The 23,534-nt window shown below is 43.5% G+C and overlaps 1 protein-coding gene across 11 annotated transcripts in view; it reads left to right on the forward strand.

Annotated features, from left to right (window-relative positions):
* TLN2 (talin 2) overlaps positions 1–23,534 on the forward strand; it is a 429,909-nt gene that overhangs the window by 149,069 nt on the left and 257,306 nt on the right. The window contains exons 1-2 of one of the 11 annotated variants that reach the window (XM_034994415.1): positions 7,752–7,769; positions 12,819–12,919. The exons of the other annotated variants lie outside the window; for them this stretch is intronic. The gene's annotated coding sequence lies outside the window, so the exon portion shown is untranslated. Of the gene's footprint in view, positions 1–7,751; positions 7,770–12,818; positions 12,920–23,534 lie in introns of those variants that run through there. 11 annotated transcript variants of the gene reach the window in all.

The raw sequence follows: 23,534 nt of genomic DNA on the forward strand, positions 1-23,534 counted from the left end.
CTACTTCTGCATTGCTTTTCCTGAGCATGTTAGTTTTATCATGCTGTGTAAGAAGCTGTGTGCCTCCCATTGACACGCATGTTCTCCGAAATGCTTATGGATACCCCTTTGTTGCTGTGCAGATAGCCCCAAGGAGCGAAAAGGTGCAGGCAGGATCTGCTAGTGTGTGTGAGTCTACTTGTTAGGGACTGACTAGCAGCAATCCCACACAAGCTGTTACTGAGTGCTGAAACCCTTCGGGTCTGCATGCTGCCCTAGTACCACTCAGGGCCCAAATTTTCCATTGACTTGCCAGGGTGAGCTAAGTTCATAACTAATTTGAGAAGCATAAACAATACTTATTTGGCGTAGTAAAAGATTTCATCAGTTTGGAATAATGGAAAGTTACCTAATTTAGAGAATTCTAGGGAAAATCTGAAAGTAGTAAAGCATTTACATAATAAATTGCACTGGATGACAGATGATGTGCCTAAAAGAGCTTTTTGAAATGCGATCTGTGACAGAAATTTGACATTATTGCCCGGTTATAGCCGGTTTTTAGGGGATCCATGCTAATGGATATTTAAAAGCAACAGTTAACATACCACTTCTTAATTAAGTGCTTCTGATTGCTTGCTTGCGCGGGGGGGGGGGGGGGCACTGTCTGGCAACAGATGGACCCTTAAATTCCTTGCATAGTCATGTGTTAATCTGAATGAATTGGAACTTGTTTGGATTGCCCCTGGTTTGCCAGGCAGACCATTTAAACGTTGAATACGTGAGGGTTATCTCACATAATGAATCAGTCCACACTAAAATCACTCTGCTGCTCAAATTGGCAAGAATCCGAAAGTCTGCTCTGTGCAGCAGTGTCTACCACCTTTAAAGAAGAGCAACGTGTATTTTCTGCCCACAAGAAGTTTAGAATCCTCTGCAGAGGACAGCTGAATTGGCTTTTGGCCCCAGCAGAGCATCGTCAAGTTCTGGGCTTTGGAGTCAGACAGCCTTGCTCTTTCCTGCCTGTGGGAGTGAGGGTGCTCCTTGACATGCTTAAGCCTCGGTTTCCTTTGTGAAAGGAGAGTGATGACCGGAGCCACCTCTCCGGGATACGGTGAGGGCAAGGGAGATGACACGCACACACTCTCGGGTGTAAGTGGTCATTGTTGACCTGGTGTGGCCGCTGCTGCTAACGTGGAGCATGGCAAATGTTTTATGAGGCCAGGCACGCGGTCCATGAAAACAGGTAGGAACCGGTAACTCCTGGTAAGGTGTAAGGGGCCAAAAGGGGCAGGCCGCCAGGGAAAGGGTTAGCAAGGAGGCTACGGGTAGTGAGGTGTTCAAGGCTTCTCTGTTCATTCCTTCAGCCAACACTGATGGAACCTTAGGATCCGACAGAGACTTCGTTAGGCACGGGGGTTACCGGAGTGACTCAGGAGAAGATGAAATCCCAAGTCCTCTTGGAACCTACTTCCCAGTGGGAGAGAGGAGAAGCGAAGCACACACCTGTGCATGTAGAAGCACTGAGGGGGAGGGTGCAAGGCAGATGCTGGGAACATGAAGGAATGAAAGGTGCCAGAAGGGGAGTGCGTGGGGGAAGGAAGCAGCCATGGAGGCTAAGGAGGGAAATCAGTGCCCATTTGCCAAGGGCCCTATGCTAGTTTTTCCGGACGACTCAGCAGCCATGGAAGTCTTTTTTTTTTTTTTTTTAATGTGAAGTTCATTTTTTCCCAACTCTAAATGTGATGCATATTCATTATAGAAAACACATGAAAAAAATTAAAAGAGAAAAGAGAAAGAAAAACCCTTGGCTCCACCACTCAAGAGAAATTTGTATTTTGACTAACTTCCTGTCTTGTTTTCCCTGATGAGATTGGTTGGTTTGTTTATTTCTTGGGTTGACATAGTTGGGGTCGTGCTCTAAGTACAATTTTGCATTTTGTTTTCTCCACTTATTATGGAGTAAGCAGTTTCTCAGATTCTCATAAACAATATTTTTCTGGCCATGTAATACCCAGTCAAGAAAATAAAACACCGTTAACTTAGCGCCTTCTTCGGATCATAAAGTTGTTTTCAAGTTCTTACTAGCATAAAGAATGAATGTTTAGCATCTTTATATTTGAAAGCATTTCTGCGTCTAAGATTATTCTGTGAGGATAGATCTCCCGACATTGCGGCTACTGGTTCAAGGGACTTGGCATTTTTTTTTTTTAATTTTATTTATTTATTTGACAGAGAGAGACACAGCGAGAGAGGGAACACAAGCAGGGGGAGTGGGAGAGAGAGAAGCAGGCTCCCCGCAGAGCAGGGAACCCGATGCGGGACTCGATCCCAGGACCCTGGGATCATGACCTGAGCTGAAGGCAGTCGCTTAACCGACTGAGCCACCCAGGCGCCCAAGGGACTTGGCATTTTAAAGATGTTTGAAACACATTGTCAAAGTATTTCCCTTAAAGGTAGAACCTAGGGGAAAGGTTATAAATCTTTGTGTCTTAGAGACTCAATGGAACTGTCGGGGGAAAGGGTGGATTTGGGCTGAAAGACGTTGGAGTGGTTAGCAGATAATGCCTCCCCTGGGGTGGTGATATTTCTGACGAAGACTGGCAGGACCTTGCTTAGGGAATCATAAACTCTGGCAAGAGTCTGAACTGGTTTGTAGCGAAAGAGGGCAGTTTGGTTTAAGACCTCTGGAACTCCCTCTTGTCCTCTGTAGTTCTTAAGATGTAACTATTCAGATGTCACTGTTGTCTGTTGAATTGAGTTCTCTGAGCCCTTGATCGAGGACATGAGCATTTTTATATACCTAGTTATTGTCTAATTAAACTCTGTAAGGTATTGGGGCCAAGAGAAAGGGGGCTGGCAGTGCCTGCGGCTGGGGCAAGGAATGGGGCCCTTGCTGCAGCAGGGCTGAGCCAGGGCACACCTGGTAGGGCTGAGTGGTGGTAGGGAGTGTACTGGAGGGGAAGGGACAGACCTCATGGTGCGTAGGGAGGCAGAGTAGGGGGTGTGTGGACATGGGGCTGAAGACATGGGCTGCAGAGTTGGCTTTCAGTTACGGTACTGGCTCTTCCACTGAGTGGCCAAGTGACTTGGGGCAGACTGCCCAGACCACTCTATGCCTCAGTTTCCTCAGGAGCTGTACCAACCAGGACATTCTCTTCTTAGGTGCTACACTAAGCAAGTGTTTTCAGGCCTATATATGTAAGAGGGGGCAATTTAAAGAAAATGTAGAGAATGACGAAATCAAAACTCAGACTAAGTAGTTACTTCTTAATGTTGTTGAAGGCATATAGTGTGCAGCCTATGGGAAATCCTTAGTAAACGGCAGCAAAGGTGGTTGATGATGACAGTCTCTTATCAGAGGGCCCCCAGGGTGTTGGGGTTGTTCTCACAGACCCTTTGGGAAGAGTTGTTTCTTTGGCTGGTGTTCTGCCCCATGCCAGACAAAAACTCTCTCTATACCATGCCCCAGAGCTAGTTCTCTGGAAAAGATCCTTGGCCTTCAAGGCTGAACACCTGTCCTCAACTCCCATTTTCCTCAGCTCTTTAGGGAGTGTGGAAAGGAGGATGTTCTTGTCATAGGTGTCCTTGACCTGGCCATTCTGAGATGCTGGGGTTGGACAAGCCCAGTGTTAGACCATGTAGTAGTTTCTGACGGCTACCTTAGCAAGTTACCCCAAACTGGGTGACTTATGTGCGCGGGGGGGGGTACTTTTTCCAGTTCTTAGCTGGGACCCCTTATAATAAAAGATTAAAAGGAGAAAAACAAGTTTATTAACCTTTATACCTCATGGATACGTGAGAGGTACACATGGGGTAAAAATGAGTAATTATAAGAGGTAGTTGAGAATTCAGGCTTAAACATGTTAATAGGGAAAGGGAGGGGAGTGTAGGTCTCTTAGGGAAGAATAAGTGATTTTTAGGAAAGATGATGGGCCCTTTGAAGAATAGATGGGTTTTTGTTTGTTTGTTTTGTCAGAGTTTGGGTGTGGTGTTGACTTCTAGTCTCCTTTCTTGAATGAGTCAATCTTCCGTGGTTGATAAAACTCCTGGGGAGGGGATTTATAGAATTGAATTTATTTTGGATAATTTGTTTTTAGGCAGATAAGTGGTGTTGACAGAAAGCCTCTTCTTGTATTTACTGTTTTTCATCTGCCTATAGCCTATAGCCCAAGTACACCAAAGTAGCATATTTTGGGGCGGCCTATTTTGCTGCCTTTCATTCACAACAACAGAAATTTACTCTCTCACAGTTCTGGGGGCTTAGAAGTCCCAAATCAGGGTATTGGCAGAGCCATGCTCCCCCCAAAGGCTCTAGGGAAGAATCATTCCTTTCCTCTTCTTGTGGCCACCTCACTCCAAACCTGTATCTCTGTCTTCATATGGACTCGCCTTCTCCTTGTCTTCTCTTCTGGCTCTTAACAAGGGCACTTCTCATTGGATTTAAGACCTGCTCATGTAATCTGGGATGATTGCTTCTCAGTATCTGCAATATCAAGATGTAAATCTACAAACTTTTTCCAAATCTGGTCACATTCACAGGTTTCAGGGATTACGACATGGCCATATCTTTTTTGGGGGTCACTATTCAACCATTACAGGCTAGAGGTTGGGTCTGTGTCCTTATGGGAGGACCAAAGGGTCTGCTGTAACATTGTCCTCTGTACCCCAAAGTCATGGACCCTTGTGGCTGGGCATCTCTGGCCTGACCTTTCTGGGTCTAAAGCCTCAACTCTTTCTAGGAGAGGCCAAACGATTGAGAAAGTTTCTTCCAGAGGCAGAAACATGAGCCCTGGGGCGCCTGGGTGGCTCAGTCGTTAAGCGTCTGCCTTCGGCTTGGGTCGTGATCCCACATCGGGCTCCCTGCTCTGCGGGAAGCCTGCTTCTCCCTCTCCCACTCCTGTTGCTTGTGTTCCCTCTCTTGCTATGTCTCTCTCTGTCAAATAAATAAATAAAATCTTTAAAAAACAAAAAAACAAAAAAAAACATGAGCCCAAGCATTTGGTGCCCAGGATTGCTAGGACGTTAGGATTGCCGTCTCAGGCACACTGTAGTGCCCAGACTTTCTTGAAGGGGTAGCATCTGGAGTTCCTCTGTGAGGTTGGTACAGTCTTAAGCCAGAAATCCTTGCTGCTTATGTAAGCAGGTGAACTTCACGATAATTACTGTAGCTATAGTTCAGTTTTTGTGGTAAAGTGCAATGGCTGTGAACTACAGGACTCTGTGGCCTATGAGAAATCTGGTGATTGTGAGGGTTAGGTGCAGCTGAATTTCTGTTACCAGAATTCCTTATGTAAACACACTACACAGGTAAACGCAAACAGTAGAGTTCAAATAAGAAACTACTCTTGGTCATGGTGGAGGTCAGTTGTGGGCTATATTTCAGAGTTAACAATCAAGCTAAAGAGACTCCCTCCTGGCTTTAAAGCTACTGTTGATGGAACAATAATAACGTGTGAGTTGCTTTTCCTTTCTGCTTTCTTCAGGTCAAAGCACTGTTAAATTCTTTGCTGATAATTGTTCTCTTCCTTCTGTCTTCCCGACATTCCTTCTTCCTGTGGTTCCCCCTTTTCTTCCCTCTTCTCAAGACTCCACTGCTATTAAAAATGTTAACAGGATTCCCCTGTTGATAGGAACTTGTTTCCAAAGTGATTTCAAAGCGGTTCCATCCAAAACCTTAGGTGGTTTTTGCAGATTGATCTTCTTGGACCGCTCTCCTCCTCTGCCTCCCATGGGGAAGGGTGCCAGACTATTACTTGGCTCTCTTCCAAGTGTGTCAACAGCCAGTTGGTTTCTAGTTCACCAAGAGCAGAATAATCTTGGGTAAGCATGGCCGTTGGAAAAAAGCAAATATTGGTCTTGGCAATTGTAGTCTCTCAAGTGTTTGGCCCCTCGTGTTAGTGGACAAAAGAGAGTTACACTAGAGAATGTGACATCAAATATCACATCTGGTTAAAGAATATTGGTAGAAATATATAAAAGATTTGTAAAAGATCATGTCAGTTCTTTATCTTTTTCTCCCCCTGTCCCTCTTTGTCTCCCTGTCTCTTTCTCCCCCTCCTTGCCTCTCTGAACAAGTTTGAAAATTCCTTTAACACTTAATGCTACTTGCTTAAGCCAAGTCTTCTCAACTTTAACTTACTGACATTTTTTTAGGCTAGATAATTCTTCGTTGTGTGGGGCTCTTCTGTGTGTTGCAGCATGTGGAACAGTGATCTTGGTTTCTAACCATCAGATGCCACTGGTACCCCTCCCCAGTTGTGACAACCAGGTATTCTTCCAGACCATGCCAGCATTTCCCGAGGGCCAGTTACCCATGGCTGAAAACCACTGGCTTAAGACCATTCTTCCCAAAGTGGTAGCATAAGATGTCTTGAGCTTGGTGATGGAAGGGTGTCTGGATGTAGGGAGGAGTGGTGGCGGGCGTCTGTTGACGGTTACTTCTTGAGAGTCCCCTTCGAACCCAGCTGTCCTCAATATGATCATGATGTGGGTCTCACAGAAGTGAGGGCTGTTGGTGATTATCAAATCACCATTATTTGCTATTAACTTTTAGAGCAGGTATTACCTATTTTTTGCCCCTGGATTATTGCCATTTTTCTGGTGGTTTTAAAACAGGGAGGCCAGTCACAACGATAGTGCTCCAGAGATGGGCCTGACACTTGGCACCTTTCCATTGCTTAATTCCTCAACTGGGCAACAAAGCATGACAGGAGTCTATTGCCCATCATGCCTGTGAATCAGTCATACTTACCTCATGTCATCAGAGGGGAAGGTGCCAAATTTTGATGTCAAGGTGACACACTGATTGGGCAGATGTAGTCCCTGGACCTTCTCAGGCATCACTGCATGTAGGTACAGCCAGCAAGTCTTGCTTCTTTAGAAAATTTGAAATACTCTATCTCAATGGAACTGTTACAGGAACTACCTTTAAAGCCTGAAGCATCTTCATCACACTTTCAGAGTTTGGAGTTTGTTGCAGAAATGTCATTGTCCTAACACAATTAGGTGAAAGACAGTGTACTGTACCTTCATGTGTCGCCTCCAGTTTGTTTTTTAATTGGAAATGGCAGACATCCGCCAAGGTAGGAAGAACAGTGCGAGCCCCCACGTACACATCATCCAGCTCCCATGGTTAATACATGATTGATTTTGTTTTGTCAAGAACCCCTCCTTCTCCACTCGATTATTTTGAAGTAAACCCTCCACCTAGCATTTCGTCTGTGTACATGTATATATGTTTCAGTATGCAACTCTAAAAGGTGGAGGTTCTTTTCGGAAGTGTAATTATTATCCCTAAAAATACATGAACTAGTTTTAAACCTAAAAAATGTTTAATACTAAATGTCTATCCGTTTGGTTGATAAGTCGCTCAGGTCTCTTGCAGTCTACTCTGTATCCCTCTCCATTGAATCACAGCGTCCCAGGGCAGGACAGACACCGGGCTGTCTTTCATTCTCTTTGTGTCCTCATGTATTAAAGTGTAGAGATGCCGCAGCTGTTGCCTGGCACTTGGTAGGAACCTAACAGGTACCTCTTTTGCTTCTAGTTCTGTAAGTTAGGTTCTTCCTTCTGGGTTCTTGGGCTTAACATGATACAGAGCCCTTTTCTCAGAAGAAATGCTCAGCTTGCAGGTGCTTTCTATTGTCTGGAAGCTCTTCCCCACATGTGTGCCCTTAGGTGGGTTGCTGACAGCACCCCCCTCAAAAATGAAAACTTTTTACCCCCCTCTCTGCCAGACTTTTCATGCCAGAATATGTGGTACCAGCCAGAGGTCTGGAAGTACACGAAAGGTTAGTATCTGCTGACTGTACATTCTGTCAGTGGCCAAACTGCACCCAAATGCTGCTTCCCAGTGCTTTCGTTCGAGGCTACTTTCCCTGCCCCAGCCTTTCCTGCCCTGTGGGCCACCCGACTCCCTGCTGCCATCTCACAGCTGCCCTCCCGACGTGTCCATCCACTCCTCCTGCGCCTTTCTCTGTCTTGGCCCGGTGGCTGCTCCTTAGCCATGTGCGTCTCTCCTGGCCAGCCCTGGCTTCATCAAGAAGCTGCTCCCTTAACTCCGAGGGGTATTCGTTATTAACCGTCTGTACTGATGAGGACACTGTGGCTTGGAGGGAAAGTGGCTGCCCAGGGTCCTAGACGGCTGCTTAGTGCCAGCACTGGGGAGGAGCGCAGCTGCCTGGCTCCCTGCTCTGGTCATCAGCCTCAGGTCTGAGCTACCAGCAGGACGCAGCCTTGCTAGGAGCCCCTCCGTTGGCTGGAGCCAGGGCTAAGGAGCTAGTGTTGAGACCAAATGTAATGGAAGTGACTGCTAGTCTGAGAGTCAGTTGCTCAAAACCCTCTGTACATGGTCGGTGCCTACGGATTGGCTCCTTACCTATGAGTTTTTAGCTTTTAATCTCCACTTGGCTTTTAAGAAACACTTTAATTTTCACCTGTGGGGAGAAAACACTTGACATTTGTGCTTCGTTGAGGTGTAATCATTCCACGTATGAACTTGAGTTTGTATATAATTGAATATTTCTGAAATTGGGACCCATCACCACTGGATTATGGCAGCACCATGTGGTTTATAATCCATGGCATATAATTGAAGAAAGAGGGCATTGTAATTGTAGATGTACAAATATGACTGTGTTACAGATCCTCATCTGAGCTATGTCATGGAAATTGTTCTGTTTTACTCACTCTCCCCTAAGTGGTAGTTTCTCTTCCCTAAAAACAGAGCCCCAGCTCCCTTCCCGCTTGTGCTTCCTTCTGCCCCCAACTCTTAAACGTGGAGAATGAGATGACCAGGAAATTGGGGATTCTGGTGAGTAGGTTTAGTGTTTCTGAAATGAAGGGTCAGTTAATTTATAATTTGTTTTGGACTGGCCTACTTCTGCAAAATGCAATAAAAATGAAATATTTGAGAAAAATACAAAATAGAAGCATTTTTTAATCACATTTAGCCAACATGAATTGTTAAATTGCTATAATAGTTTCCAAATGTTTACTCTCCATTTCTGTACTTTTTTTTTTTTTTTTTTTTTTAAAGATTTTATTTATTTGACAGAGAGAGACACAGCGAGAGAGGGAACACAAGCAGGGGGAGTGGGAGAGGGAGAAGCAGGCTCCCCGCAGAGCAGGGAGCCCGATGCGGGACTCGATCCCAGGACTCTGGGATCATGACCTGAGCCGAAGGCAGTCGCTCAACCAACTGAGCCACCCAGGCGCCCCTCCATTTCTGTACTTACTGCAGACCAGTCACACATTGGTGGTGGGCAGACCACCCTTTGGGTACCATTGGGCTAGATAATGGATACTTAGTTCCTCTATTTCCATGGAGTCATGGAAAAAAGAAAAAAGGTCCAACTTACTCTGATCCCTGCTGACCATTAGGAAAACATAACTGGCAAGCACCCTGAAGTCCACTGACCTTCAGAGGTCAGGCATAATGTTTGACTTTTCCTTTAAAAAAGAAAATCAGGGGCACCTGGGTAGTACAGTTGGTTGAACATCTGACTCTTGGTTTCCGTTCAGATCGTGATCTCAAGGTCCTGGGATAGAGCCCCAAGTTGGGCTGTACACTTAGTGTGGAGTCTCCTTGGGATTCTCTCTCCCTCTCCCTTCTGCCCCTCCTTCCCACCCCCCCCAGGCACTCTCTCTCTTTAAAATAAATAAAACTTAAAAAAAAAATCAGGGGCGCCTGGGTGGCTCAGTTGTTGGGCATCTGCCTTCGGCTCAGATCATGATCCCAGGGTCCTGGGATCGAGTCCCACATCGGGCTCCCTGCTCGGTGGGAGGTCTGCTTCTCCCTCTCCCACTCCCCCTGCTTGTGTTCCCTCTCTCGCTATCTCTCTCTTTGTCAAAGGAATAAATAAAATCTTTAAAAAAAAAAGTCAGTGTTCAGTACTCAGTTAAATCAGATGTTCATGATTTCATCCCCTGTAAACGAGTAGAAGGCAGGTGAGTGGCTCTCCTGGTTTATGGAAGATGCTCAGCCCTACCTTGTCTAAGAGTAGAAATGTGGGTCTGTATTTTTTCTCAGCTGCATAAAGTGTAATTCTAATACCCAAGGTCATAACAGCCAGAAGAAATGTTATCATATTCCGATTGTGAGATAAAAAAATATGGACTGGAAATTGCTTTTTAAATAGCACAGCATTTAAATATTTTGATTCTCATTCTGAAGGGGTCTATCTGATGATTACGTGGTATTTTATGTTCAAGGTAGCTGTAATGGTCTTACTGGAACACTTAAATATTCAAATCTTAATGGGAATTGGCAGGAACCATTAGGGGAAGCATACAAGATAATCAAAAACAAGTCCAAGTGAATTAACTTTAGCTTTAGGGTTATATTCAAGTAACTCTAGTTTGGCTGGGTTAACCTGAAACATATTTATGCCATTATGAAAAGGAATTAGAATCTAGAGAAGCACTGTACTAGAAAGGAGACTTAAAATTTTAGATTTTCTTTTTTTTTAAATTTTATTTATTTTTTTTAAAGATTTTTTATTTATTTATTTGATGGAGAGGGAGCGCCAGCACAAGCAGGGGGAGCAGCAGAGGGAGAGGGAGAAGCAGGCTTCCCCGCTGAGCAGGGAGCCTGACATGGGGCTCAATCTCAGACCCTGAGATCATGACCTGAGCCAAAGGCAGAGGCTTAGCCGACTGAGCCACCCAGGTGCCCCAGAATTTTAGATTTTTCTAATGGCCACATTTTAAAAAGGTGAAATTAAATATATTTTATTTAACCCAGTACATCAAAATGTTAATATTTCAAAAGACATAAAAATTATTGCTGAAGTATTTTACTTCTTTGTACTAAGCCTTCCAAATCTCTGGACTTAACACTTACTGCACACGGTGATACAGAGTAGGTACACGTCCAGTGCTCCCCAGCTTTGTGTGGCTAGTAGCCATAATACTGGGTAGTGCAGATATGGAGAATCAAAGTCCACCGTGAGGTACACAACTTGCACAAATGCCCTGAGTACTTTTATATTTGAATTACGAGTTGGTCCAAAATAATTTTTTAATGATTTTAGTTACCTTAGAGGGGACCACAGTGGATGCTCTGGGGAGTCTTCCTTCCCCAAAGGCCTCTGGCCACCTGCATCAGTGACTTTTAACAGATCAGTTCTGTGGGTAGACTGGTTATCTCACCTCAGGGCAGGGGAGGAAGCATGAGAATTGCTTTTACTGATTCCCTACGGGTAGAGACAAGAGACTCAAGCAGGGTTCTACTTCTTTTTTGTTTGTTTGTTTGTTTGTTTTTTAATTTCAAGAGATTGAGGAAGAAGAAGAATGGAAAGATTTTTTTTTTTTTTTAATGTAAGGGTATTATGGAAGAAACTTGGTTCTAGAGAAGACTTTGCTACTAGAACATGTATTTGTTCTTTTTCACCAAGAGCAAGTAAAGGCTAAGTTACTCGGGTTAGTGGAGCCATTGCTGGGAATGACAGAGAAACATATGAAAGTAGAAAGTCCTAGTTATGCCCAAGCAGATGACCTGGAGCATCAGAGACCTCACGTCCTGAGTTTCCTCCTTGGGAGCAGGGATCTCTGGGCAGAGAGTTGTGGGGCGGAGGGGAGGTCCTGTCCACGCTCACCCAGCCAGCTCCTGTAGTGCCAGGATTCCTAACTCCGGCCTCTTGAGTCCCTATTAGGTCATCGGGTCTTGCTGTGTGCAAGAGGGAACGGGGTGGCTCTAGCTCAGATAGGCAGAAGTTTAATTTTTTTCTTTTTTAAAGATTTTATTTATTTATTTGACAGAGAGAGACATAGCGAGAGAGGGAACACAAGCAGGGGGAGTGGGAGAGGGAGAAGCAGGCTTCCCGCTGAGCAGGGAGCCCGATGCGGGGCTCGATCCCAGGACCCTGGGATCATGACTTGAGCTGAAGGCAGACGCTTAATGACTGAGCCACCCAGACGCCCCAGTTTAAATTTTTTCTAAGTGACAACAGCTTTCTTCATTTTCTGATGAAAAATACTCGTTTTATAAAGCTGTTAGGATGAAATGGTATGGTATTTGGTATATGCCTCAAATGAATGGCCAGTGAGGGTGATTGGCACAGAGCGGGGAGAGGCTCTGGATGAAATGACTGCCCGTGAATTGGTAACCGTGGAATCAGAAGGATGCGGACTTAGGGGTTCGTTAAAATATTCCCTCTACTTCATGGGTGTTTGAACTTTTTAGCAGGAACTCTTAAGTATTTACATGGTGCGTGAAGTTTTAAAGAAAATACCTGAAACTCCATCACTCAGAAATAACTGTCCTTGGGCGCCTGGGTGGCTCAGTTGGTTAAGCGACTGCCTTCGGCTCAGGTCATGATCCTGGAGTCCCGGGATCGAGTCCCACATCGGGCTCCCTGCTCGGCAGGGGGTCTGCTTCTCCCTCTGCCCTCTTCCCTCTCGTGCTCTCTGTCTCTCATTCTCTCTCTCAAATAAATAAATAAAATCTTTAAAACAAAAACAAAACAAAAAAGAAAGATAAAAAGAAAGAAAGTGCCATTAAAACAAAGAGTACTCGGGCGCCTGGGTGGCTCAGTCGGTTAAGCGACTGCCTTCGGCTCAGGTCGTGATCCTGGAGTGCCAGGATCGAGTCCCGCATCGGGCTCCCTGCTCGGCGGGGAGTCTGCTTCTCCCTCTGACCTTCCTCCTTCTCATGCTCTCTGTCTCTCATTCTCTCTCTCAAATAAATAAATAAAATCTTTAAAAAAAAAAAAAAAAGAAATAACTGCCCTTAATTTGACGCCATTATTTGAAAACCACATACTATAATTACGAATGGCAAAAATGTCCCGAAAGGAATACAGGAAAGCGGTGGGTCCTTGTTTTCTTTTGTTTTAAAGATTTTATTTTTAAGTAATCTCTACACCCGTGGTGGGACCTGAACTGACAACCCCGAGCTCAAGAGTTGCACGCTCCACTGACTGAGCCAGCCAAGCCTCCCGTGAGTCTTCATTCTTGCTCTGAGATTTTATGCCAGTTATATAGCCAGGAGGTCACACATGGGAAGAAGAAAGTTGGTATTTATTACAGGCATGTTTGCCCTGGTCTTATGCTTCTGTGGTCCTTGGGTTGGCTTGTGAGGGATGTTTTCCTCTCTGCCTTTTGCACGGGAGTGAGGTGAGGCTCAGAGGACCCACACTGCCCATGTTGACCCTGCAGGAGTGTAAAGGAACCAGTATGCCACGGGCCCCGGTGACCCAGCACCAGGCTCTGCACTGAGCACTGGAGTATACCGTACCTGACATAGTCGTAGAACCCTGTAGAACCTGTATTAGAATGAATACAACATGATGTAATGAATCGCTAAATTACACAGAGAAATCTACCAGATCCCTGGAAATTGAGAGGACAGCAAGAGTAGGGGGAACCTACTAATATGTAAAGAATCTGGCCAGATGAGGAAAGATAAGAGGAATTTAATTTTTGAAAAATTTGTCAGGTGGCAATTCATGAAGACCCAAGTGCACATAGTTGGAGATGTTAGGGCAGCAAAAGTGCTTTTGAAAGATGAAGTTTGAGGGATACCATAGCTACTAATCAGAGCCAAGTGATGATATGTTCTTACTTATAAAAAATAAGTGTCCCTGATTTTCACATTGTGTATACCTGAGTAGCTAGTTTGTACTTGATGAGCCAAACCATCCTTCCAAATGACCCGATGTTCTTGTTTGTGGTCCTTATTTTATGTTGCCCAGAGGCTGATGAAATTTCACAGTGCACCTTGATTCTTGCCATTGCTTTTATGTTGTCATATGTTGGCTAATGGCACCCGGGCAACCATACATTGAGGGCTGGAGGAATGAGCCATTCTGTGCGTTTGTGGGAGTTCAACATGTCTCCTAAATAGGATGCCCATTCCTTCTCCTGGGTGCAGCCTTGGGATATTCTATTACAGTTGATGAGTTTTCCACTGCTGAGGAAAACCAGATGGCTTACCACTTGAGGAAGTCACATTTTCTCGTCTCGTCCTTTAGTTGAGTTGTTACACTACAGAAGCAGTTTTTAAGGTGCTAGTATGGGCGAACAGCCCTCAAATTAGAGGCTGAGGTGGCAGTGGGAATAAAAATAAGGAGGTTACAGCTACTTAGGGTCAGTTCTAGCGGGTTAGAACACTGCCCAGGCAGCCCCTGCTCAACCTCACTACTCTGTTACGTACAAGTGATGTAGAGGCGGCCCCTGGATTCTTCATCACTGTTTCTAATGCCCAACCCCCCTTGTCTCACCCTCGCTCTGTCCCTGGGCTCTTCCCTACGGTGGTGAGGGCCCCTCTAGGTATTTCCCTGGCTTTGGTGCCTTGGGGGTGGGGGGGCATATGGAGAACCAACACCTCACCTTCCTTTCTTGCTTTAAAAAAAATTTTTTTTAATGTTAATTTTTTTTTTTTTTTAGAGCACTTTTAGGTTCATAGCAAATGGAGCAGAAAGTATGCAGTTTCCATATACCCACTCACCACACACGTACACAGCCTCCCCAACTACCAGCATCCCTTACCAAAGGGTACGTTTGTTAGAATCAGTGAACCTTTGTGGACACATCATAATCACCCAAAGTCCATACTTCACATTAGGGTTCACTGTTATACATCAGACATGTGTTGTACATTCTGTGAGCTCTGACAAATGTATAATGACATGTATCCACTATTACAGTATCATACGGAGTAGTTTCACTGCCCTAAAAACTCTATTCCATCTATTCATCCCTCCCTCTCTCCAGTCTCTGGCAACCACTGGTCTCTTTACTCCATAGTTGTACCTTTTCTGGAATGTCCTATGGTTGGAATCCTATAGTACGTAGCCTTTTCACATTGGCTTTCCACTTAGTAACATGCATTTAAGTTTCCTCTGAGTCTTTTTCATGGCTGATAGCTCATTTCCTTTTAGTGCCAAATAATATTCCACCGTACGGTTGTCCCTTTGTGGTATCTTCACTGCAGCTTTTCGCCCCACCTTTCTAAGACATGCTCAGGTAGTCGATGATAACATTTGCCTCTTCTTGTACCTCTAGTTCCACTGTTGGTACTCAGTGTGGCTTCGTGCTCTCCCACAGAGTCCAAGTTGGAGTGACTGAGAAGACAGATTTGCTTTAGGGGTTAGGGATGAGATCATAGCTTGTAGAGGGTTATTTTTTTGTCCTGTTCTCTAATCATTGAACCTCCTAAAACCTTTGTTTACTTTTGGGATAGGAAAGAGGGAATAAATAATAATGATATAGTTCCCTAATTAACACCGGGCCAAATAGGAGAGAAGCTTACTCAAAGGTTTGTGGCAGAAGAGTGAGACCTTAGCCAATCCCTGGGATTAAAAAAGGAAAAGGGGGCTTAAACTGGGACCTTGACTTTGAGGTACAGGGGTGGAGGGTGATCATAGAACAAGGCAGCCCCTTCTCTTCTGTACATGTATGCATGTTCACACATACCTAGGCACACACACGTTCAGACACCTGACCCAATCCTGACTGTTTGGCTGTACCCCAGCCTTTTAAAGCCCCCTACTCCAGTGTCTTGGAGTTATTAATACAAGATATATTTGATATGTGAGTACTTAATGTGTGTTAGGAACTATGCTCTAGCCGAGGCTAGGACTATGGAGGAAGCCACAGTTCTTGCTTCTAAGAACTCACAATCTAGCGGGGGACTATATACACTTAAATAGATGATTTCAACGTAACATGGTTAAGTGCAGAGAGAGAGTTGTGGTTGATGAAGTCTCCCCAGAGTAAGTGGAACTTGTTGGGCAGCCAGGTGAATAGCAGTGTGGGGAGCATATTTTAGGCATGGGAGGCTGGGGGTCAAGGGTCACCTCAGGGGAAGCAGCTTAGAGGGTGAAGGGTTTGAGAAGGAGCACTGACTTTCAGGACAGGTAAGGTGGGAGGTGAAGAAGTAGGCCCTCGAGGTCCCTGCAGCCTGGGAGCTGAGGACATGACTCAAATGCTTGTCCCAGCTGGTTTAGTCTGGGGCTGGGGGAGAGCTGGCTTGCAGGGGGCATGCAGGACTGCCACAATAGATGGGAACACAACCCAGCTAAGATTGGGAACTGCCATAGGAAAACCCTGGCCATGAACGGCTCTGTAGCAGAAATGGGAGTAGGGAAGGGTCTAATCGATTTAATTTTTGGAGTGACCAAGGAGGAACTAGAGCAGTATTTCCCAGCTCTTTTCTCCCCTCTTCCTTAAAGAAAAAAACACAGTTGTTAGAAATTTTTCTAAAATGCCTTCACCGATTTTGTCATAGTGAATTGAGTTTGGCAAAAATGTTGAAGTTCTTATTTGTTTATTTGAAGGTATTGTAACATCCCAGGGTTATTGTAAACATTATGTTCAGAACCTTGAAATTAATAACATAGGATATTTCTTGATGTCTGTATTCCATGCTCAGTTGCTTTTTTTCAGCAAATTGGTGATAAAAGCTTTTTGGTGTGTGGTTACAGTCTTCTGAAAGATAAATGTGTTTGTTCTTCCTTTCCGCAAAGGAGACTCTCTTCATAGCTCTGATTAATTGGAATTCCTAGTCATTTGAATATTAGTTAATTGGGCTTTTATTGAGAACAATTGGCTGTAACCATATACTGAATGCGATAGTCTGGAGACAAAAATTTTCTTCTAACCCAAAAGCCATAAGGAAAAATATATTTTTAGAGGGGGGTGCAGGACACAATGGTGGAAATGAAGTGGGGGAAGATAAAACATTTTGAGAAAAAGAAATAGGAAGTTTGAGCATTTTAGAGTCAATCTAAATGTACAGTGCATATTTTGGCCAGTTGATAAAGTGGTGAGTTAATGATACACTTACATGAGCTCTCTTACTTATTACTCTCTTCACATAGTCCAGTATTGGCGGGGCACCTTTGTACCCACACTGCTCAAGGGCTGGGGGATAGCCCTGCACCAAATACAGTCCCTGTTCCCATGAACCCCACGTTCTAGTTACTCAGATTATTAATTTCATCTGATTCTAAGTGTCTGTAAATTTGTGAGAGAAGAGGAACAGGGAATTACAGAACAAGAAGGAATTCATGGCATCTCTCAAGTTTTTCTCTGTCTGATAAGTGTAGAAGAGGGAGTGAGGCAACTGGTATAATCCTAGCACCTCTCCAGTCCTCATGGTAAACACGTGTTTCCCCGGGCTTTGCCTTAACACTGTTTGCATCATTAACTGATCCTTTAGGGGCATTGAGCTTAGTCATGCAATTGTGAATGTAGTAGGGCAGAGTGAGCCTTCAATAATCATTTGCATAAAAATCTAATTATAACATTTTCCTGACTGTTGTGTGAGGCACTTGTCACAGGACATGGACCCGAGGAGTAGAGGAGTCTGTACAAATGAGGTTGGAGCTACTTATTCATGATCAATATTAGCATCTTAAGGGGTCCAGAATGTTCTGCATTGGAGAAACTCTTTAATGTTGTTTAAACCAGCCTTTCCCACATTTATACTGAGAATCTTTTTTTTTTTTTTTTTGGATGTAACACCCCTGACTTCCTAGTTTGCTGGAATACTGCTTTGAGAGGAATGCAAAGAGATTTCTGGAGCTTTTCTCTTTGCCCTGCATAGAACAAGGTAGCTTATCATTTCTCATCTCTGAAGGCCTTGGGCATTGATGCTTTGAGCTTGTGCTTTGTTGAGTTTTTGTTTTGTTTTGTTTTAAGATTTTATTTATTTACTTGACAGAGAGAGGGGGGTTGAGTTTCTTTTGACCCCAGCACCCAGCCTCTAGCGGGAAAGTCAGCAGGGAGGAGGCCATGAAAACAGAATGGGGCATTTCACCTTTGGAGTCAGATACCTTCTGACAGCAGAGCTGGACTCTATAAACATTGAGCTGTACTGAGACTGGAAAACTTCTCATAGTTTCAGAAAAAAGCAGGACAAATCCTTGGCAAGTGGTAGGTGTTACAGGACATGGGGAGAATTTTGTTTTCAAAATTTCTCTTTACTCTTTGTCTCTTCCTGTCTTTATTTTAGGGCTCCTGAAGAACTATTTGGTTTATTTGCTTCTTGGATTTTGGTTTGAGGAATTAGTAATAATATGTGTCCAATGTTAGTGCTAACTTCAAGCTCAAAGTAATACAGTTGAGGGGCGCCTGGGTGGCTCAGTTGGTTAAACGACTGCCTTCAGCTCAGGTCATGATCCTGGAGTCCCGGGATCGAGTCCCGCATCGGGCTCCCTGCTCGGCAGGGAGTTTGCTTCTCCCTCTGACCTTCCTCCCTCTCATGCTCTCTTTCTCTCATTCTCTCTCTCTCAAATAAATAAATAAAATCTTTAAAAAAAAAAAAGTAATACAGTTGACTTATGAACAACACTGGGGTTAAAGTTGACACCCCCGCCCCCAGTCAAAAATCTGCATGTGACTTTTGACTCTTCCCAAATTTAACTACTGATGTAGCCTACTGTTGACATGAACAGTCAGGACATAGTTTGTATGTTATATGTATTATATACTATGCCCTTACAGTAAAGTAAGCTAGAGAAAAGAAAATCATAAGAGCAAATACACTTACAGTACTTTACTGTATAAAAAAAAAAATCCACATATAAGTGGACCCATACAGTTCAAACCCACGTTGTTCAAGGGTCAACTGTATACCTTTCTCATCTGCAGCTAAATTTAGATTTTCTCTGCTTTGCTTGGTGTTATGTTACAAAAGCACTTTTGTTAACTTTGGACAGTAAAAATATCGAAATGTGTTCATATTGGCCCATCTCCTGATTTTTAGGCTCATGAAGATGGTGTTAGGGCAAAGCTTGTGTGTATTGTTACACTATGCCCTATCTTTTATTTATTTATTTTTTTAAGATTTATTTATTAGAGAGAGAGAGAGAGCATGCATGAGCGGGAGGGCCAAAGGAGAGGGAGAGAGAATCCCAAGCGGACTCTAAGCTGAGCATGGAGCCCGAGGTGGGGACCCTAAGATCTCGACCTGAGCCAAAACCAAGAGTTGGACGTTCAACCAGCTGAGACATCCAGGCGCCCCACTATACCGTCTTTTTTTTTTTTTAATTTTATTATGTTATGTTAATCACCATACATTACATCATTTTTTTTTTTTAAAGATTTTATTTATTTATTTGACAGAGAGAGAGATAGCAAGAGCAGGAACACAAGCAGGGGGAGTGGGAGAGGGAGAAGCAGGCTTCCTGCCGAGCAGGGAGCCCGATGTGGGACTCGATCCCAGGATGCTGGGATCATGACCTGAGCCGAAGGCAGACGCTTAACGACTGAGCCACCCAGGCGCCCCATCATTAGTTTTTGATGTAGTGTTCCATGATTCATTCATTGTTTGCGTATAACACCCAGTGCTCCATTCAATACCCCATCTTTTAGTGAAATGTTAGGGCAGAGGTGTTCTTAGCTGCTTCGGATATACATAGCGAGATTCCTGCCACAAGCCTTGTGAAGGCCCTTTATGGCTAGAAACCTTCTTGCCTCCTCAGATCCCCCTTCACCTTGGCCCCACACTGCTGTGTGGATTATGCTGAGTGAAATGTGGAAAACAAGTGTCCATAAAACCCTCACAGTGAAAAAATACCTTGTATGGTCTCAGTCAGATTACTTAATACGAGTTTTGTTTCTTCAGTGCTGTTAAGATGATAATCAGTAGTGGATGTACCATTTTGGGGGCACTTTGCTCTAAGGCACTGAGTTAAGAACTTTATATTTTCTCATTTTTTTAAAGATTTTATTTGACAGAGAGCACAAGTGGTAGGGGGATGGGCAGAGGGAGAAGCAGACTCCCCACTGACCAGGGAACCCGACGCGGGGCTCAATCCCAGGATCCTGGGATCATGGCCTGAGCCAAAGGCAGACGCTTAACTGACTGAGCCACCCAGGAGCCCCTATACATTCTCATTTCATTTCTGTGTCTGAAATATCGAAGTATTACTATATCTGCTCTGGTGATGAGTGACCAAGGACTCTTGAGAGGTGTGTTGAAGCTTCTTGGAGCAAGGAGCACGTGGTCCAGGATACAAAAGCACTTAAGTCCAGTCATAATGTCCTGCTGGTGGTGACAAGTCAGTAGCTTTTGCCGCCTTTTGGTCACATCTACCTGTGCCTCTCTCAAAATGCTCAGAAAAGGTACAACGTGGGAGCTGCCAAATGATATATCCGATGATGATTCAAAGAAGTCTGTTTTAAGGTGGAGGTCCTTAATATTCTTCTGGTACCTTTAAATTAAGTTTCTATTTAATTGGAAGGGTCTTATGCATGTTAAAAATAAGCACTTTTAATAAGTAATTGTCCTAGGTAGATACATATTCTGTTCCAGAGTTCTTTTAGGAACCTTACTATGATCAGGCAATGAACAATGAGTTTCTACCATGGGCTGTTCCCATCAGTGCTCCCACCAAGTTTGATTCTTGAGTATTGCTGATTGCTTTAGATGGACTGTCTTCTTTAATCCTCACAAACAGCTCTTGTGCTGGGCATTATTACAGAGGAGGAAACTGAGGCACAGAGAGGTTGAGGCACATCAAGGCCAAGTGACAAGTAAATGACAGATCCAGGATCATTCTCTACCTTTAACCACTGTGCTCCCCTTAATGCAATATTTTGTCTCAAATCCTGATATGTCTCAGCCTCAGATGTAGACTTGTCTGGCTCCCCATTCCCCTGCCCCCAACTATCCATTTGGAAAGAGGCCTTTGGACTGAGGAGGGGTGAGAAGAAAGAGGCCAGTGGATGGCCCTGGGTGGCCTGTGCGTTTGTCTGAGTTATACCCTGGAGACACAGATCCTTGGTTAAGGCTCATGATTACTCATTTCTGAAATTGGATAGTGGTTCTTGTCCTTTTGTCTACTTTCTAGGGACATTGTTTTTGGGAGAGAGGGAGCCTCCAGGAGATGGAGAAGGATTAATTAGATTTGTACTTTACATCCAACACACCTGTAAAGGGATTTGTATGTCTACAAGGGATTATAGCTTTTTAACCAGGTTTATAATTTTGGTATTAGGAGGATTCATGCGTTATGTGGAACTTCTCAACCTTTAAAAATAGGGCAATGAGAAGAATAAATTTGTTTGCTGGAGATAAATTGAACATAATGGTCCCATTATGGGAAAACATTACTGTATTTTATAGTCTAAAAGAAAAAAAAAAGACTTTTCATAGATAAACATAATCCAATAAAAATAAATCAGTGAGGTGGTTAAAACATTATAGTGGAGGAGGGGCGCCTGGGTGGCTCAGTCGGTTAAGTGTCTGCCTTCGGCTCAGGTCATGATCTCAGGGTCCTGAGATCGAGCCCCACATCGGGCTCCCTGCTCTGCGGGAGGCCTGCTTCTCCCTCTCCCACTCCCCCTGCTTGTGTTCCCTCTCTTGCTGTGTCTCTCTCTGTCAAATAAATAAATAAAATATTTTTAAAAAAAATTATAGTGGAGGATATTTTAACCATAGAAATGGCCCATCTGGACAAGTATGTCCCATTTGTTTTTATTCTTATTCAAATAGTCTTTTCATCAGTTCTCTTATCAGTCAGGAATGAATCTACCTGTCTCTTGAAAGAGTTTTGCCTTTGTTCTACTAGCTTTGAGTCTCTTGCTTCAGTTTCTTCAGCTGTAGGTCATAAACATTACATGACATTGTATGTGATAAATCTTCATTCTTGTGATTACACGGTTTACTGAACTATTTTCAAATGGGATGGGATGATTGAGAAGATGGAAAATAAAAAGCAGCGCTGTATTATGTGGTACTCATTTGGTCACAAGTAACCAACTAAATTGAGCTGCTTACCTTCAAAAAGGGGGGGGCATTTATAATGATACACGTGTGTCTTAGAAACCCAAATGCCAAGACGGGGTGGCTCTGGGGAATGAACAGGAGCTGGAGATGAGGAAGGGAACTCTAGTCAGGGTTCATTACAAGCACATTTGTGATACAAATTCACTAGCTGGAGAGAAAAACTGACAAAAAGCAAGTAGAAATCTATGTAGTGTAACACTTGACACTTGAGCATGGGATTTAAATACGGCTCCATTGTATTCTTTGGAAAAATCATGCTCATTATAAGAAATTCAAACAGTATTAGAAGTGAAAATCCTCTGAAATGTCAATAATCAGGGGTAATTGTAACTGTTTTGATAAACATCCTTCTAGATAAGTCTTAGGACATCTGGGAACATGCACATACAAATGGAATCACAGTGTGCATGGTCATTTACCTATTTTATTTACGTGGGTATCTTTTCATATCAATAAATACAGACCTACCTCTATCATTATTTCCAGTGTCTGTATGGTTTATTTCACATGTCTCCTGTTTGTGAATCTTGAGGACATTGACTTGTTTTCTCTCATAATTACTAATAATGCTATGTATGTCCACCTTTCCGCTTATACAGTTAGTTAACTACTTTGAGTAAATCCTTAGAGGTAGCAATGCTGGATCAAAGAATGTGTCATTTCACACGTGGACAAAATAAGTGGTGGGTTACATCATGAGCTACGTCTGTAACATTGGCCGTTACCAGTCTTTGACATCTTTATCAGTCTGACAGGTTAAAAAAACCCTCAATTTTCTAAAGGTGTATTTTTTCATTGTTAGTGTAGTTGATTATTTTTTCACATGTTTATTGCTATTATAATTCTTTTCATGGAAAGTTTATTGGCTTTGTCCATTTCGAGGGGAGTATTTTCTTACTGCTTAATTTTTTGCTTAATCAGGATAGCAACCTTTATGTGTATGTTGTGTAAATATTTTACCTAGCTTCTTATTTCACCCTTGGATGGAAATATCACCTTTTGTTCTTTGCTTTTATTTTTGACTTAATTTTGCCATTCATAAATTTAAGGGTTTTTTTCATAAATTGGAGATTTTATAAAGGTAGCCAGCCAAATGTCTCAGTCCTTTATAGTTTCAGTTTTCGATGTCAGGTTTATTTTTATTATTTTTAAAGATTTTATTTTTAAGCAATCTCTGCAGCCAATGTGGGGCTCGAACTCACAACCCCGAGATCAAGAATCGTGCGCTTTACAAACTGAACCAGTCGGGCGCCCCTGATGTCATGTTTAGAAAGGCCTTTTCTGTCTGTATATTATAAAATTACTAGTGTATTCTCGTACTCCTCTGATTCTATTTGGAGTTTATTTTTTCACTGGTAGAGATCTAGACTGTTCTTTCCCTCCTCGATAGCTAACCAGCACCATTTATGAACCAGTCTCACACACCTACCCAGATATGATTCCTTATATACTTGGTGTATTTCGTATGAATACTTGGTTCTGTATCTGGCTGTTCTGTTTCATTGATTCACATGCATGTTGTCCCTCAGATACCTGTTTGTTAACTGTGGCTGAGACATTTTGACTTTTGCAGTTAATGGTGCTGCTTCTCTGCTTCAAATTGGGTTTCCAGGGACTGAGGTGCTAACTGGTCAGTTGTGAATGGCTCAGAGAACTGGGAATGGATGGGGTCAGTTGAAGCAAGAAGGGGCCACGTCACAGACACGTTAGAGAAACTACGTAGGAATAGGGTGAATGAGACAAGAAGAGCTCATATAAGCTCATTTTAAAAAGGACTAAGAGTGCCTGATCTCTGTTTTAAACACTGGGGGTGGGG

The sequence above is a fragment of the Mirounga leonina genome, unplaced genomic scaffold (genome assembly GCF_011800145.1).
Source record: "Mirounga leonina isolate KUSES-001 unplaced genomic scaffold, KU_Mleo_1.0 Mir_91, whole genome shotgun sequence".
In the NCBI taxonomy this organism is placed as follows: Eukaryota; Metazoa; Chordata; class Mammalia; order Carnivora; family Phocidae; genus Mirounga; species Mirounga leonina.